The sequence below is a fragment of the Amblyomma maculatum genome, chromosome 7, assembly GCF_055883805.1.
Source record: "Amblyomma maculatum isolate TAMU_Amacu chromosome 7, ASM5588380v1, whole genome shotgun sequence".
Classification (NCBI taxonomy): domain Eukaryota; kingdom Metazoa; phylum Arthropoda; class Arachnida; order Ixodida; family Ixodidae; genus Amblyomma; species Amblyomma maculatum.
The window spans coordinates 25804392-25820901 of record NC_139350.1 but is presented as its reverse complement, the minus strand read 5'-3'; the positions used below and the strand labels follow the sequence as shown (position 1 = coordinate 25820901).

Sequence of the window (16510 nt, the reverse complement as noted above, 5' to 3'; positions counted from 1 at the left end):
CTAATTGAACCAAGTCAAATCAGGAATGAAAATGGCAAGGCAATAGAGATGATGCTTCACCTGAACCAATCGACAGACTTTGAAATCGCGGATCAGATCTGGAATAGGTACATCGGAGAGCCAGACGGAACAGTCAACATCGATCCGAAATAAGCAGGAATACCCAACCCAAAGCTGGACGCGGACATTACAGTAGCAGAAGTATACACAGCAGCTAGATCCTTCGTCAAAAACACTGCACCCAGCAAAGACCAAGTTAGCAACGCAGTCATTAGAAACCTTAGCGAGCAGAAAATGGAGGAAATAACGAAGTTCTTCAATGAAATCTGGTCTAATAGCGGAAATTATAACTATTCCCAAACCTTGGAAGAAGCTAGGCCTGGCCAACTTACGCCCTATCTCGCTTACATCTTGCATAGAAAAATGGCTCGAAAAAATCATCAATAGCCGACTCACAGACTACCTGGAAGACGAAAAACTACTGCCAAACTCGATGTTCGGCTTCAGGAAGAATCTCAACACAAGACGTAATGCTGCAAATCAAGCACGACATCTTGGACAGAATATCAGCCAAAAACGAAGGTATCCTCCTCGCGGTGGACCTAAAAGGTGCCTTTGACAACATCAGCCACAAAGCAATTCTCGATAGCATATCGGAAACCGGGTGCAGGGAGAGAACGTACAATTACGCCCGGAACTTTCTCAGCATCCGGACAGCAACGGTAAGTGTCGGCGGTATCAGGACCAACGAAAGAGAAACTGCCGGGAAAGGAACCCCGCAGGGTTCTATTATCTCGCCCCTTCTCTTTAATCTGGCCATGGTGCTGATAGCGAGGAAATTGGAAAGCATACCTGAAATTCGTCACGCACTCTACGCCAACGACATTACGGTGTGGACGACGACAGGATCAGCGGGAGAAAAGGAAGACAAATTGCAAAGAGCCCTTGATGGCATTGAAGAAATTGCAAGAAGAAATGGTATGCAATGCGCCCCTGAAAAAACCGAGTTCATTAGAATCCACAAGAAAACCTTCAAGGCAGAGCCGATTCAAATCCGACTTCAAAACCAAGAAATCAGAGAAGTAAAAACCTTGAGGATACTAGGTATGTGGCTACAGAGCCACGGGGAAAGAACGCACACAATCAAGCTACTAACTCGGGCAACCAGTCAGGTCTGCGGCATGATTCGAAGAATAGCAAACAGGAACGGGGGGTTAAAGGAGAAGGACGCGATCAGAAACGTAACGGCGATGATAGTCCCCCGCTGGACCTATAGCCTCCCGTACCATAACGTCACCAGAACGGAATCACAGAAAATTGATGCGCAGTTTCGGAAAGCTTATAAACTTGCACTCGGATTACCAAGTCATGCATCCAATGAGGCTGTTATGGCAATGGGCATCTCGGCCACCTACGAATAACACAAAGAAGCAATCCTGGTCTGCCAAGAATGCAGACTAGAACAAAGTCGGACTGCTAGACACCTACTAAACATCATGGGACGACCCATCGACTAGAAAACTAACCCCCTAAGAGAAACACTCAGTCCCGAAAGCACAGCTGAATATCAGGTCTTTCCATTTCCCAAAAATATGGACCCCCTACACAACAGAGAAAAACGAAAAGCGAGAAGTCGCCACATACAAAACAACGTCGTCAGAAACAATAGCGACATACTCTATGTAGACGCCAGTCCATGTCTGGGGAGAAAAGCGGCGGTAGCCACCACAGTTGACTACACCGGAAGAGAGGTGTCCAGCTCATCGATCAAAACCAATAACTACATAAAAGATGCAGAGGAAGTTGCAATCGCCCTTGCAGTTGCAACACGCCAGCAGCTAAGGTAGGAAACACATAATACTGAGCGATTCCCAAAAGGCCTGTCGTGCCTTCCACCTGGGGCGCGTATGCAAACAGGCCCACCTAGGGCGCCTCGATGTAGCGCGCCGCCGTACAGGGTGGAGACACTGCCTTCGACGACGCCATGTTGGCGCAAGCTCAGATACGGCGGGCTATGGAGCGTCGGCCCGATCTCTTGTCCAGCACGCGCTTGCTCTAGCAGGCTCAACTGTGTACCGTTCTTACACACATACTCGCAATCCTGAGCGCTTTTTTTGCTGAAAAAAAAAAAATGTGAAAGCAACTACTGCTTGCTAGCGTGCGTAGTTCTAAGAGTAAATGATCGAATTGCAGATGGTAAGCATTTACTCTTTCGCCGTCTCGGATGTTCAAATGCGGTTATTTTGACGACTGGCTGTTTTATAAAGCAATGCATTTTGTACTGCCGACATGAATGAGTTTATGAGGTGCATAATATTCAGTTGCGTCTATTGCTATAGATCAACAACCATGTGTACGTTTCAGGGAGCCGTATATCGAAAATTATTTGTATCGCAATGGCCCATTGTAAACCGCAGAAACGACACAGCAAAAAACGATGCGTAAATCAACCTTTCACACGTGTCGCATGCTGACGCACATGGCATTTTATTCCAAAACAATCCTCATTGAGACTTTGAAGCTAATTTTGGATGCACGCCTAGGAGACATCTTTTAATAAAAGTTGGCGCCAGGTACAGCTTTGCTGCCGTACCCATCATTCGATTTTTCTGGCATGCTTAGCCAACTCAAGCAAAATGCCCAAGCGCATCGTCCCAAACCGCTCTAACAGTCTGTTCATAAGCTTTGGGTATTCCGCGCAATCAACCACTGGAATCGGAATGGTTTGCTCAATAAGGCATTTGCCGGATTTTACTCGACTCTTCAAGTGGAAGATGTCGTTTTGTTCCGATAAATTTTTACGCGCAATCAAACAATGTCGGGACAGCCGTTGACTTGAGGAGCCGCCGTCCATACGTTTACCCTCGAATTGGCGACGAAACAGTCATTTTGCGTCTTTTGTAGTGTGCACGCAAATGAATGAAATAATAAAAACATTATGGAAGCAATGCGATATTTGCATGTACGATCGTAAATTTTTTCCATGGATGCCAAACAAGCGACAACACTAATTCGGGTGCCAGGCGGTCACATTTAGCTGCACCTAAATTTGGCTTAACCTCAGACGAGTGCTTGCGGGGACAACAGGGTGTGAACATCGCCTCGCGATACGTAATTAATTATACAGGGAAGGAAAAGCTGCATTCGCGATGACCTTTTGTACTGCGTAAGCACCTTGCTTCCTCACGACCGCTTCCACAAGATGATGCCGCTGCACCTTCCAGCTCACGAGAGCAGTTTCTTTGAGACTTGTCCAGCTGCCAATCATATGCTTAAAACGACTTAATTTTCGTGAGAACCCAACTTTTTATATTATTGCGAATTTCAAAAACCTCGCACAAAACTGCTCCTATGTATAATTAAAAAACATTCAGCTTCAGAGGACCTCTCTGTTTCGAGAAATATTGTTGTAGCGATAAGCCCACTTGCAAAATTCCAGCTCGGTCAACTCCCGAGGTGTTTTTATTTTATTTTATTTTTTTTTGCGACAAAAATAATTGTTACAAACTGCGTTTCCCATCCTACTCTGTCGCGAGGTGACATGCCATACGTCGCTCTCCATTTTATTATTTCCCGAGGAGGAGAGAGGGAATGTAATATGTGTGAATCTGAAGCCTCGGCGGTTGCCACCAGCTTTCAAGATCGAGTGTAAAGGAGAATGATCGAAAGGGCGCAATGGTGCATTCATTTCACAAATACCAGGCTCGACCTTCTCAACATGTTCTTGGTGCGGCTATGAACACAGAAAGGCAGATCCTCAACAACAGATATTATTGTGTGACACTACGCGAATGATACTAAAGTCGAGTGTCACTCACTGAAAGTTACACTACAATATAACAGACGAAATTGTCCATATATTTAGCTTATAAGCCCTCACGTACGCTGAAAATTCAAAATTTACACTAAAAAAACACAGCGCGCTACTCCCGATGCCAGGCAATGCGATGCTTCGACCTGCTTCAACTTTGAAGAAGGCAGACCAAAATCTGTTGCGTACAATGCTAGATGGGGAAGCCAAAAACCGCACAAAGCTCGTGATTACAAGCAGATGGGTGAAGCGGCGTGAGATAATGTCATTCCAAACAGAAGTGGGCAACTGCTTTAGACGAGTACAAAAATATCTTTTAAAACGCTTTCGTATAAAAAGATACAGACCGCGAGAAAGACGACACGCGCACATACGCAAGCGCTTGTGTGTGTTTGTTATCTTTCTAGTGATCTGTGTCTGCGCTAGACCTTTTTACAGAATCGAAATGCACCTATTCGCTGAAAAGAAATTTTATGGATGCATAAAAGCAACACAGGTATTGTGGCTTACTTCGCAGATCTTAGCGTTGCCATTCGCCGTGTAGACTTCACGCTTCAATTTCGCGTCTCATACATTTCCCCGCCTCTTATCCCATGAAAAACAAAAACATCTGACTTTTTTTTTTGCTGAGCCAGCATACAGTAGAGCACAATTAACAGCCTGGCATGCTAGTTTTCGCGACTGAACACAGTTCAATAGCCCAGCACCCAGCGCACAGCGCAACCGCTTCGGACACCCCGCAGCAACAGCACGAAGCGACTTGCCCCAATATGGCGAGCGCGGAGAAAGCGGCGGCGCGGGGCATGCCAAAGGGTTTCACCACCCTGTACGGCGGCGCTGGTATCAAGGCACCCTAGGCACACCGAATAAGGGAGCAGGAAAAAAAGACGGGCAACATGAAGCGCACAATCATGTGGATACCGGCACACGAGGGAATCGACGGCAACAAGGCTGCCGACAGGATAGCCCGAGGGCATACTTTCCGGGCACCTGCGTCAGCTGCCCCAGAGCCTTCACCCCTCTCACATACGGGGAACTAATACAATACTTCAAATTAGAAAGAAAACGATACGCAGAACCGCACAAAGACCTCCGCAGACAGGAGGCAGTAACCTGGAGGAACATAGTCTAGGACGTTCCCAAACCTAGCAAAGTACCACAAAATCTGGCCCAAAAAATTCAAAAATAACACATGCACTGCATGCGGTGGAGTCTCGGACATCCTTCACATGATATGGAACTGCAAAGAGCAATTAGAAAAATATAAAGCTCGACCGCTCAGCCAAGCGGAGTGGGAGGCAGAGCTGGCCCACACAGGTCTCTCTGAGCAGCGCAGCCTGCTCACCAGGACCCGGGAGACAGCCCAGGCCAATGGTATCCTGGACTGAGGAAACCACCCACGCTATTCCGTTAAACAATTAAAGTTTAATCTCTCTCTCTCTCTCTCAGCGGCCGACCAAACTCTGTCAGTGCTCGTACAAAGTTCTGCATTGTATTCTCGTTCCCTGTCTATACCCAATCTCCTATTTGTAACCTATGCTCCAACAACTGCGGCAGTGATTGTGCTCTCCTGACATCGCCGTTTATTTCGTGCAGGGTGCCACCATTGCTTGTATAGCAGGGATCAAGACGAAACCTGCGAGAGTCCCGGCGTAGTCAACGTCACCACAACAAGGATTTGGGTTTAGTCATGCGGGGAGTTCGCAGTGAGTATATTTATTTTTTATTTCACTCGAGTGTCTCCTGGTGGCTCACCAAGGGGCCTCTCCGAAGCGCGAGAGGACATGATGCGTTCGAAATGCGCGGGCGTCGCCTTGAACCACAAATAACCTCCCACTACAACAGCACGACCCGTTGTCCATAATTTCGAATAATTAGGAGCCGTCTGGTTGTGAGGTTAATTAGCAGCGAGGTTAAAGTTACGTATTTTGTTGCACTGTTCTGACCTAGCGCGGTGGCGAGTCAGTCAATCAACATGATTGCTGGCTTGGGCTGGGCTGATCGAGAATTATCCAACGTAACGAAAGAAATGTTGAGGGAAACATCCGTGGTATTGTTCTTTTGAAGTTTTCGTGGTGCGAATGCGTTTACGTTTGATCGAACACTCAGGATCTTCTGACGTGGCAGTATTAGTGTTCCACCCTTGGAACAGCTGCTCGTGGTTTATACTTTTTCTTGCGACTCGCACTTAACCCAAACGAGGAGACGAGTAGATTAGTGACGAGTAGTGATTTAAAGGCATTTCTTTAAAGAGTAGCATCCTTTCGATGCTTTTTCTTACCTAGGTGGACTTGAACCTTTGCAAAAGTGATACGTATCGCGCGCACATTTGATTGTTTTCGCGGCCTCACGGGGTGCTCGGTTACTTCGGCTCGCGCTATGGTGAAAATTCCGCATATTCGTCGACGTGTAGTTTTTCAGCGCTATCGCAGATTTAAGATTCGATTTGCCACGTCGCTACTGTGGCGTATTGAAGCAGCGAAGAGGTTTGTTCAAGGATAAATAGAATGGTTGATATCGGGAAATAGTTCCACCTCAGTCCTCTATTACACGTTTCTACTCGCGCACTCGACGATAAATTTTATTCTCCCGTGTTTGCGTTGCCTTGTCGCGAATTTGCTTCTTGCCTGCTCATTGAACAAAACCTTTATAGGCCTCTCTTAGTTTCGGATTTGAGGTCGTTTCGCTTGGTCGTATATATTTTTACCACATATGTGTTGTTTAATCAGTATTTTTAATTAAGCCTAGTTCGTGTCGCTGACCACGCCTTCTTACGCCATGGTAAAATATGCTCTTTACATCTTAGGACTTGCCCTTAGCGGAACCTTATTTCCATCGTTTTTTTTTTTTCTTTCTTGCTCCTCCTAGGTTTACTTACCATATTTAGCTTCGCTGCCTGCAAATCTTCGTGATTTGCCGCGGCTTCGAAATGCAGAGGCATTACAGAGAAGGCACTGACGACAGCAACGGAACATATACGTAGAGCGAGCGGTTCCCGCGGATATCGTTGGATGCCTGCGGACCTGACATGTCAATATCGTAGTCCTGCCTCCTCCTTTCTACATTTTCGACGAGCGCAAGTGTACAGACATCGCCCGCAACGGTGGCTCAGTGGTGAGAGTGTTCGGCTACTAAGTCGGAGTTTACGGGTCCAAACCCGGCCGCTATTCGATAGAGGCGAAGCGCGAGAGGAACACGTGTGCTGCGCGATCTCAGTGCATATTGAGGAGGAGAAAAACACTTAATTGGCGAGGGAATTTGGGCTTTTAGAGGGCCCAGGGCCACCGCACGGCCCTTACATTACGCGCATGCGTCCAGGCCACGTAGGGACAAGGCACTGGCACCCCGGTTCACACAAAGAAGTTGAATGTCCGGGTCATGCGACGCAAGCAAGGCCTCCCATTCCTTCCAGGATCGGACGGAGGGCTGTCCCTTATCCCAAGACACGGTTCAGGTGTCCACAGTGAAGTGAAACGCTTACTGCGCCTTACATTTACTAAAAACCTATTGCAGGGCTGAAAGCACTGCGTCCCGTACTCTTTATAGCGAAACGAAACGATGAGGCTCCTAAAAGCATAACACGTGTAAGTGTCCACTTTGATCTAGTTTCTATACCATACACGGTGAGAATTTGTCCGCCTTATTGCAAATTGCACACCTTGCAACTTCCTTAAAACATGTTACTTTTCTTTACCGGGTGATCATCTTGCTTTATGTCATAAGTCTTCCGATTATATTTCCACCCATGTACGGCGGACTAAATCCTTTTTCTACATTCACAGCATCTCATGACTATTTGTTATTTCACATAGTAGCAATCAAGTATCAGTCTCTGGTGCTCTTTAGTCCCGGATGCCCTTGCGCCAAAAAACTCTACTAATCATCCCCATCCAGTTTCTATTCCTCTAAGCGCAGCATAGGATACTTTTTCTCCCGACCACCTGCACCGTGACCCTATGAACGAAAGAGAGGAGCCAACCTTGACCGTGTCTACTACGACTAACACATTTGCCCAATTATCATTCCGAGGCGAAGAGGACGAAGTTAGCACATGCCACGAGTAGGTGGGCGTGACCGCGCACGCGCAACCCGCCTTTCGTATCTGACGTCACAGCGCGAGTTCAACACTGGCTCGCAGCCCCATTGGCCCTGCCCGGGGTCTTGCCCATCTGGGGCAGAGGCAAGGCGCGAGGCACGCTCAGTCTAGCTCGCTTCAGAAGGAGCTCGTTCATCTGCGGGACACTGAAGTCACTGCTGAAATGAGGCGCCCTGTGTTCCCACCCAACTGGCCAGAGGAGTCCCTCCTCGTTGTCGCATATCTGGGCTCCAACAAACGTGCCTTGTCCCAGATGGAGATCGTCTCGCTAGCGCAGCCGCGAGGCCGCGGGAGAGGTGAGCGCATTTCACGGCCCGCAATTTATTTTCGCGAATCGCTAGCGGTCAGTCCATCCCATAACATAGTAGTCTGCGGTGACGTCAGGAGTGCATTTGGCGCTGCTGCTCCCCTGCGTTTGGTAGGCACAGCAAAAATATGACGATTCAGCACTTCACCCCACGTTCAGTGTGATGCCCCGTGATGCTGCTTTCAGCGAAATATTATTTCGTCATAGTATTTTCTGACCCTGATGCTCTTCCATGAGCTTTGGTCAGTGGTCGTAAAATTTATCAATCTTTATCACGTGCAGGAGCCCACTAAGTCTAGCGCTAGGCTTCGCAACTCGCTTGCCACCTCCGCGACTACAGGTTGCCGAAAAGCATGACTCGACTCGTAGGTCATGCTTAAGTGACGAGTATTCCCAGCCCGTTTTCGTTGCAATTCCTGCCTTGAAAACTTTGTTCCGTCACGTCCTGCTGCGATGCGTGTATTTGTTAACAAGTATTGTTTCTTGCGCACTGCTACTAAGTGGTCGTTTTTCTGATCCTGTTGACGCGCATTCATCTTTCTGCGGCGGGTTTTAATCATCGAATGGTTAGGCTCACCAGTGTTGTCAACGTTGCGAGAACGTAACTTGATTTAATCACGGTGGCCGAATACTAAGGCTCGTTTGTGAAGTGAGTTGTTTTGTCCTGCCATGTGTCGCAGAACTTCCCACAGAACGTACACACTGGTACGTCTTATGAACGACAGCGATGCATTCCTTTTTTCCAGGAGGACCAACCGGATGCACACAGGTCTCCCCCTCGGCGCTCCCTTTCAATGGCGCCTCGCAAAGTTCATTCGCGCAAGCCATGCAGCAGCTCGTGGTCACTGTGGCGCCTCCCCAATTGCGTTCCTCCACTGTCACCGCAGTCGCCAACGTCACCGCCGTCACCACCGTTACCGCCGTCATCACCCGCGGCGGGGGCGCCATCCAGAGCAACGGGACGCACTCCGTGGCTCCCACCGAGGGCTCGCCCACCAGCTCCCGCTCGCCATCGCCCACGGCCACGGCCATGCGGAACGATGAGCTCAAGCTCCAGGTGAGCGGCGTCGGCTGCGCTTGCGCGCATTTGGACCCCCCCCCCCCTTCATGTAACATAACCATTGGCACAATATTGGGAGTGGGCTGGAACAGTGTAGGGCCCTACAGAGGACTGCCAACAAACTCCAATATTAGACCGATGGTTTGTGTTGCCGATGCCTTCATGGGTTGAAAGTTTGGTGTTATAGGTCGTAAGTTAGCTGCCGAAATGTGTAGCTATCTGAGGCGCAAGGCACATTGCATATAGCTGCTTTGGGAACGCACCACCTGTGGCCGTAAGGTTTCAGTAGAGTGCTACGGGAAACGGTGACATGGGCACAGCCCAACAACCTGTATTGTCCAAGCGGCGCTGCTTGTGTTGTAGCTGCCCAGCTGGCTGACGAGGGACCCTCCCATGGCTCGCATGGCGAAATCTGGCAGGTGCTGTTGAAAACAGTGGTTGGGTCTGAAGTCGGCTTGCTCCTCTTTCTGGATTGGGTAGACTGCGCTGCGATTGAGGCGAAACACTTCCTCGGGCTGTCTATAGCTGTTGCCTCCCCTTGAAGAGCGAGGTCTCAAATTATCGAGTTTCATTCGCAATCGAAATTATCCAAAATTTAAAATTAAAATAAAAACAGACGGAGCGGACATCTCGATACGGTGTGCTCGCCTGTGCCACTGAGGTCATCAGCAGGTGTGATACAGTCGATTGAGTACTCAAGGACTTTGCGATGGATTCCGTGATAGCCGATAAGCCCCATGGCTAAAAATCCATATGCATTGAATCTCCAGCTGCATCATAAACGCTAGTACTTTCAGCTTTAACGTACCTACATTACCAGAGCATTCTCTTCAATTTGCATCAACTCGCGTTCCTGAGATCCTTTAGAAAGCCTTATGAGCAATGGGAAGCGGCAGTGTAATGGTGTAGCTCAATTCTGACACTGCCACGTCTGAGTCGGCGCAGAACGATGAACAACGACGAAGCGCTTCGTCCTGACGTCCTTGTTCTTATTCTTCATCTTTATGCGCTCAGTACCGCAAGCATGGTATCAAACCAGCTAGTCCAACAACGAGTACTGTTTGACTGCCGCGATTTGTTCCCGTGATGTCTGCAGGAAATCGAGCAGATCTTTCCGTCTCACTTTCCGCGCCAACCTGCTCAGGCAAGACTGGGCCGGCCGATCCAGTTGACCACCAACCATTTCAGCGTGGAGATCCCTACCGGAAACGTATACCACTATGACGTGGACATCTGCTCCGATACACGCAAGGAGGCCAAAGTCCGACAGGACCGCAAATACTGCTGCATCAGCTCTTGCTTGTCAAGAGCTGCTTGTCAAGAAGTACCAGAGATCCTTGTCAAGAAGTACCGGCTCGACCTCAGCGGCTGCTTGCCTGCTTTCGATGGCCGCAAAAACTTATACACGAGGCGGAAACTCAAGTTCCGCGAGCGCACCTTCACGGTTGATTTCGAAGACCAACTGATTCAGAAGTTCTTTGTCAAGATCCAGTACGCGGCCACCGTAAATCTGGACGCACAGCACGCCGTATTCGATAACCGCATCAGCCAGGTTCCCCAGGAGGTGCTCAAGGCCGTGGACATTGTTCTGCGGCATGGACCATCAATCAATCTGACGCCTGTTGGACGATCCTTCTTCAAGGTACGTCCGCCAAATGACAACACCGTCGGAGGTGGCCGCGAAGTCTGGATTGGCTACTTCATGAGCGTCCGGCCAGCTCAGTGGAAGCCCATGCTCAATGTTGACATGTCGGCCACTTCTTTCTACGAGCCTCTGCCCGTTATCAACTTCAGATGCCAGCTGTTCAGCGACGGCCGGCGCGAGATGTCGTCTGGAGACTTCAGGGATCTGCGCGACTTCCAGAATGTTCGTCTCAACAAGGAGCTGAAGAGCCTGCGAAAGTACAAGGTAGTGCGCGTTACGATGGAACCGGCGACGAAGCTCTTCTTAAGCATGGAATACAGCTCCCGCTGCTCTGTGGCTGAATATTTCCAGAGCTGCTACGGCCGCCTCGTGCACCCCAACCTTCCCTGCATCCAGACCGGCAGCGCGACCCATCCGGTCTACCTCCCGCTGGAGGTCTGCACGATTGTCGAAGGATAGCACTGCAAGAAGAAACTTGACGAGAACCATACGTTGGAGATGATCAAGCGCACTGCGCAGCCTCCGGCCAAGCGGTTCAGCGAGATCTGCCGGTCGGTGCGGAACTTGGTCAGCAACAGCGATCCGTGCCTGCGTAAGTTCGGCATTAAGATCAACACCGAGCCGACTCAGCTGACAGGCAGCGTGCTCGAGCCGCATTCCCTGGTCTTCGACACCAACTCCGTCGCCAAACCCCGCGATGGAACGTGCGACCTGCGCGGCCACCACTTCTACAAGCCGGCCACGCTGACCCACTGGACGCTGCTTTGTCTGAGCCGCTTCGCTCAGCGAGACAGCTTGGACAACTTTATAAAAAGGCTCATCCGCGTCGGCCAGGAGCTTGGCATGCGTGTCGAACAGCCGCTGGACGTAACCACGATTGACGCGAACCGCAAGCCCATGCGGAGCATTCTGCTCGAGGAACAGCGCAAGACTGCTAACCTGGAGATGGTCATCATCGTGCTCACCAAGAACTCGAACTACGCCAAGATAAAGCAGGTGGCCAAGACCGAGATCGGGTTGTGCACTCAGTGCGTGATGGACAACAATGTGATCAAGAAGAGCAACGCTGCGCTCATCACCAACCTGTGCCAGAAGAGCAACACCAAGCTTGGCGGCATCAATAACGGCCTATTGACCCAGGAGAAGCCAGCTATCTTCCATAAGCCGGTGATCATCATCGGCGCGGACGTGACTCACCCGGCGCCCGGAACAAGCTGAGGCCCTCGATCGCGGCTTGCGTTGGCAGCCTTGACTCCATCTCATCCAAATTTCATGCCACCATTCGCGTGCAGATGCAGGATTCCGCCGCCACTTCGCGACTGAAGATCATCAAGGACCTCAAGGACATGATGATAGACATGATGAAGGTTTCCTACCGAGCCACAAGCCGGAGCGCATCATCGTCTACCGGGATGGTGTGAGCGATGGTCAGTTTATGGAGGTCCGCAACCGCGAGGCGAGTCTGAAAAGCGAAATCCTTTCGCCGAACATTGCCCCAGTATTAGTGTGGCCTGAACTCTCCCGTAGTTAGGGCGGCATCTTATCGGCTCATTGGTTCATCGAACATATCTACTGAGGTAGCTGATGGTTCTTAAATTAGATGCCACTCCTCTTCCATGATTCTTGCTTGCGCCAGGTAAGCGCCATCCGACTGGCCTTCCAGGAGCTGTCTCCGAACGAGACGTAAGAGCCAGCGCTGGCGTTCATCGTGGTCCAAAAGCGCCATCACACACGTTTCATGAGCGTCAGCGACCGGGACGGGGTGGGCAAGTGCCGCAATGTGCCGCCCGGCACCACCGTCGACTCCGTGGTGACGCACCCGGTTGACTTTGACTTCTACCTCTGCAGCCCCTTCGGCATTCAGGTGGGAAGTGTCGTGACACTGAAATTCCCCTAGTCGGTATTTGCGTGTAGCCGTGTAGACGCTTATGGGATAGCTGAAAGTAATGTTGTTCCAAACTGTGGCCAGGCGGTGTCGCGATAATGAAATGCCATTATAATTTGTAGATGTATAATAGAGGATAATTGGGTCACTGAACTGTCCAACGTATAGAAAAACGAGCTGGGATAACTCAGAACCTGCAGGTTTGTGACATTCTGTCAACTAGCACGATGCAGTGCAACCCGAACTGATGGGCTAGTTGGTCATGTGTAGCTTCTGACGACGCAGCGTAACGCGAGACCAACAAACTTATGTTGTCAGTTCATTGCTGTGTTTGTCCCCTCCTCTTTACAATACTCCTGCCGCTATGCTGCAAAACCTGAAAGGATGCATTGGCCAAGGGATATCTTAGAATGGAGTTGAGGGTGCCTGTTCTTTTTTGGCGCAAAAAGAAACCGATTTTATAAACGAAGGGGGCTATGGCAGACGCCGCGACTACACTTGGGGGACGGCATAGAAATACCGCTCATAGAAATCCACGATAGATTTTAAAGCCGGCTTTTGTTTTCACAGGGCGCGTACAATTTTCTTGTTAACAACGATGTACATCCTAGGCGAGATTGTGAACATTTATTTACCGGCAGTGAGTTTTCAAAATACCGCCCATATAAGGGCATGAGTCGAGAGCGCGACCAATACAGAGAAATATACGCCTAATCAGAACTTCTCGTATCCTCAAACCACCAGTGGAGATAGCCGACTGTTAAATGCTGACCAGTGCTATGAAGAAATGTTTGACAAAGATTCTACGTCATTCCGAGTGCTGTTTTAAAAAACGCGGCTATTGTGAAGTCATATGCACCCCGAAATCGTCTCCACTTCCGCCGGGTGTTTACCTGAATTGCGCAAGCTTCTTGTGCCGGACACTCTTCCGCCTGCATTAAATTCCCTCAGTAATGCTTTCGCTCAAATTATATAGCAAAGTCAGAACAGTCAGAACAGCATTAAAAGAACCTGCAAAGTCGTGGCAAGGAAACAAGAGTGCGGCGCTCTTACTTTGTCAGTGACTTGAAGACTACCGTCAACGTAAACGTTAGTAATATTTTAGCGGCCGTATAATGAAGAGATAAGGTAGCTTGCGAGGCAGAATGTTCGAAATGTGGGAAGCTTGCGAGATTGAGAGAACTCAGCTTATTAGCCTTTCAAGGATATGTCGCTGTTCACTATGAAATTATCGGAACACAGAACGTTGAGCTAATTGGTTGGACTTCGGACATGACGAGACATGCAGCTGAATTGACAATCCACAGAACACACACACACACACACGCACACGCGCCTTCTTTCTCAACTGTTGCTACGTATGTACACATCACTTCATCCTTCACGGACCTCACAGTGATCTAAATATTCTTTTTCTTTCAATAAGAGGACCGAAAGCGTCCTAACACAATCCTCACCACCCACAGATATCGCCCAGGCTTCCGAAATCTAAATGTCAGCTTATCCTAATTCATGCTCAAAAGAAACTGCGTTATTAGGGTGTGCTGAATTCCAGACTTGTCCAATTTTGCAGACCGTGTTCACTTATCCTGTCGTTGATACATCTAGCTCCACGTCTAACCTATCTATTTCTTATCACAGAACAGGGTAATCTGATGTACTATTCCTTGATGACATTCTGAATATCTATTTCGGTGCGCTGTTTTTGCATCCTAATTTATTCCCTTTCCCGTTCACTCGCGCACACATACTTTTAAATTTTCGGGAGCCGTAGGAATATTTTGAATCCCGTGCTTTTTACCTATTTGTGGGCAAAACCATGGAGATAGGGCGCCAGATATCTTTTTCTTCCTCTGCATGAATTGTGCTTTCTCTATCTTTTTTCGCTATATTGTGGCGCATTTTTCATTGAGGTGCACACTCTAGCTTTAAATTACCCACCACTTTGCTGGTTCTGTAGCAAAGCGGATCATTATTTTCTTTTCATTGCATGTGTTTTCATGGCGTGCACTCCCGACTTGTACCCCTATACGTTTTCGAAGCTTCTGAAAACGCTGTGCCTTTATAATTACTTTCACAATCTGTTCTGGGATGTTCATGGTTACTCTACCCCAAGTGATATCACGGGCGCGATGTGAAGAGAGAAAACGGCATTGAAAAATTATGGTTCCATGTATTCCAATTTGAGCTAAGCCTTTCACTAGTAGGATCTGCCTCGTGAGTCGTGGTAGTAGCACCACTGTATCTCGCTGACGTCATAGGTCACACGTCGCGCATTTTTTTCTTTTTGTGCTTCGTTCCGCAACAGCATTTTAAGCTACCCTGCTGAGTGCGATGTGTCTAAAATGGCCTTGCGGTCCAAAATTAACTTCAGAGGCAGCTACGTTAGGAGTTTGTACTATTGCATGAGTCTTGGGCGGGACTCGGATTGATCGTGCTTTTCCTATCGCCTGACCGCAGCTGTTTGTGGGGTCGCAGGGCACGAGCAAGCCTTCGCACCACTACGTCGTCTGGGACGATTCCAACTTCATGGCGGACGACATTCAGAAGCTGAACTATTACCTCTGCCACACCTACGCCCGCTGCACACGCAGCGTGAGCATCCCGGCGCCTGTGTACTACGCTCACCTGGCCGCGTACCGCGCCAAGAACCACGTGATGAGCAAGGTTGATGTGTCCAGCTCGAGCAGCGACTCGTCCGGCAGCAGTGGGGACTCGGTGTCCACCAGCCAGTACGTGGAAGCCGTCAAGGTTCTCGACTCCCTCCAGACTGCCATGTACTTCGTCTAAGGAGGACCGCTGCCCTGTGAGCGAAATTCATTGTTAACTTAACATTCCTGACACCACTTTATAAGTTTTAATGCAGCATGGTTTTTAATGCATGGGACATCAGACGTCGTAGTCCAGAGCCCTGGATTAAATTTCGACTATTTGAAGAAGATGTGGGAAGGGGGTTCTGCCTAGCGTCCGCCGCAGCCAGGATTCCATCCTGGTTGCAGGCACCCGGCAGTCTACTGTCGAATGCAATGGGTTCCTTGGCAGATGAGCTGTAGAAGAAGCAATCATTACAGGGCGTGATAAGAGCCCTCGGCTCGGCATGAGGATGGTTGAACAAAGGCACAGAAGGTACGATGCAAACTGACCGATTGTGCCCACTGGCGATCCTATCTTTGGCCATGAAATATCTAATAATAATATATAATGAAATATAATGCAACCGCCGGTATTTACGATGTTTCGGCGATGTTTCCGGAATTCCTGAAAATAAAGCCATGTGCTCGGTGAAGCATTGGAGTTCATTCGGCTCCCATTTAGAATCAGCTGCGCTATTATGGCAGCAAGGCAATAATCACTTGACCGTCATTCACTATTGCGCTTTAAAAGAAAACAACCGGGCAGTGAGCAGTGGACTACACAGAACGTTGGTGCGCAACACTGCTGTCGTTCCATTTGCGGCGCAATAATAAAAGTGCAGTATTAAATGACAATGAAAGCTACCGATTAACCCAATTGTAAAGCAAGCGAGGAGCCAAACTTTTGGGAGGGCACTCGAGCTCACCTGTCGGGGTATTGGGCGACTGTAAACAATGAGCGTGACAGCGTTAGGCACCCGCTTACCGGCTCACTCTGCTATTCCCCATTCGCGTATATGCACTTTGATACCCGCCCAAGTCTTTTATTCCTGTCTTACTATACACCCACACAC

At 49.1% G+C, this 16510-nt stretch overlaps 1 pseudogene; it reads left to right on the top strand.

Annotated features, from left to right (window-relative positions):
* Positions 1–530: 530 nt before the first annotated feature.
* Positions 531–15594, top strand: LOC146182840 (protein argonaute-4-like; annotated as a pseudogene).
* The last annotated feature ends 916 nt before the right edge of the window (positions 15595–16510 follow it).